The 2,267-nt window shown below is 25.1% G+C and overlaps 1 protein-coding gene across 1 annotated transcript in view; it reads left to right on the top strand.

The window, feature by feature from the left end:
• Positions 1-901: 901 nt before the first annotated feature.
• The window catches only part of LOC108686288 (probable cytochrome P450 303a1), an 11,556-nt gene continuing 10,190 nt past the window's right edge, over positions 902-2,267 (top strand). Inside the window, exon 1 of the mRNA XM_018191514.1 lies at positions 902-1,013. The gene's annotated coding sequence lies outside the window, so the exon portion shown is untranslated. The remainder of the gene's footprint in view (positions 1,014-2,267) is intronic.

The following is a 2,267-nucleotide window of genomic DNA, read 5'->3' as shown; positions in this document are numbered from 1 at the left end:
TAAATAATAATCTACATATATTGTTATAATAAAGGAATAATTATATAATAATAATGTTCACATAAATATCAATTCAATAATATTAATTTAAATGACTTCGAGCCGTGCTGGATATTATTTGTATAATTTTTTCAATAAAATAATTTATTAATGTAATAATTATAAACGTTTCGACTTTTTAAACTTAATCATCTTCAGTGATCTTGTTTTAGTAAATTCTAATCAATAACCTAATGTTTTATATTTACAATCTTTCTTATACATATAAATCAAGGTTGTACTCTTTAGTCATTGTATCAAATTGAAAATCAAGGATTGAGTATTCATAGAAACATAATCAGCAAGTTTAATGTTTCAATTTGATACAATGATTGAGGAGCCATACAATCTTGAATTGGACAGTTCGAATGAATTTCAAGAGATCATTTGACAAAATATGAAAATAAGAATATTGCTATTTATACATTTGAAGACATATGATTTCCTCGGATTGATTTGAACGTTATATATATAAGAAAGACTGCGAATAAAACCTTAGATAATTAGAATTTATTAGAACAAGATCACTGAAGATGGCCAAGTTTAAAAGGTCGAAACGTTTATATTAATAAATTAATATAAACTTTTAAAGTTATTATATTAATAAATTATTATTTTATTAAAAAGTTCGCAAATATTCAGCGCGACTCGAATAGCCATTTAATATTATGAAATAATTCTAAATAATATACAGAATTCTTTTTTTTCCTAAGGTTTCAATTATTTTAAAGTAATATTTATATTTGCTATATTAAATTGTATATCGCCGAAATATTGTAGATCATCAAATTTTTATCAAAGTTTTCCTGTTTCAACATTAATTTAAGACTCGCTGATACATTATATTGAAGCTAAAGCATTCATTTTACGAGAAGCGTATATGATGAAGAGGGGCATTTAAAAGCAGACCGAAGACTAGTCCACGGCCAGTCCCGCTTGTACAACGAACGAGAAAATTTCTCCACAAGTGCAAGGTAAGGTAAATTCAAAGTTCGTAAAAGGAAGTGCGTAAAAGGAATTCTCCTTCATCAATTTTTTTTTTAAATTTTTTTCTTACGGTATACTTAGCAGAATGATTTTTAAGTAATGTATAGCTTTATTTATTTGTCCGATGTATGAAATATTTATTAATTTAATTTTTATAATCAATAAAATTTATTATTGTGTGAAAAGAATAAGTGTTATAAAGACATAAAAATATTATCGTCAAATTCCATTATTATATTTCAAATACTGGTAAAAAATTTTAAGTTATTAATTTAAAGATATCGACATTAAAAAATTTACATTTTTCTTTTTAAACCTTATACATGTAATATTGTAAAAGTAAAAGAAGATAATATGTGCATTATACCTTAATTGAACTTTGAAAAAATAATTGCAACTTTTAAATATAATTTTCAAATAAAATAAGTAAATTGAACTGTGTGCAAGTATTTATAATAATTCGAATCAGTGCGTTTTATATATTTCAATTAATCTTTAAAACAATTTGAAAAAAAAGAATCGCAATTAGATATAATTTACAAATAGCATATATGTATACAAATGTAAAAATTATAAATATGTAAAATAAATATAATTTATGTAAATTGTGTGTAATTTATGTAAAATGTAAATTGAAATATATGCAAATGTTTGTAATAATTCGAATCAGTGGATCGTACACGTTTGATGCATTCTCCGAATGTCAGCTTGAAAAGATGTCAGCTTGAATTCCAAAGTGGATGAAGTTGAAATAAGAATTCGAAAGCGATGATGAGTACCTTAAAAATAAAAGTGCTAAAATATGCTTCGATTACGCAACTTATGGGATAATAAGGGTGACGGCGCATTTGCGCAAGTAATGTGTCGATTCTTCCGTATGCAACTTTCTCTTACGAGAGTACAAGTGTTTCACTTTTCTCTCTGAAACTCGTTTATTGTACGCGTACTTGTGCGTATATTTGTATCAATGTGTGCGTATATCCGACCAGGAATACAAAATACCGATGTAAATACCGATTGCACGAACTTAATGTCTAATAAGTAGACTCAAAAAAAATTGAGAGAAAATATATTTCCTGAAATTTATACTTTTTATGAAACAAATCTGTTTATTACAATTATTGAGTATGTTTTTTTTTGCTTCTTTTATGTTATTTTTAACTCCATTTTTTCTTAAAGCTAATATCACTAAATAGAAAATGCACATGTTAATCTTACATAAATTCTGTGTATTTTTAGTG

This window comes from Atta colombica, unplaced genomic scaffold (assembly GCF_001594045.1).
Source record: "Atta colombica isolate Treedump-2 unplaced genomic scaffold, Acol1.0 scaffold172, whole genome shotgun sequence".
Classification (NCBI taxonomy): Eukaryota; Metazoa; Arthropoda; class Insecta; order Hymenoptera; family Formicidae; genus Atta; species Atta colombica.
This window is presented reverse-complemented; position numbering and strand designations above follow the sequence as displayed.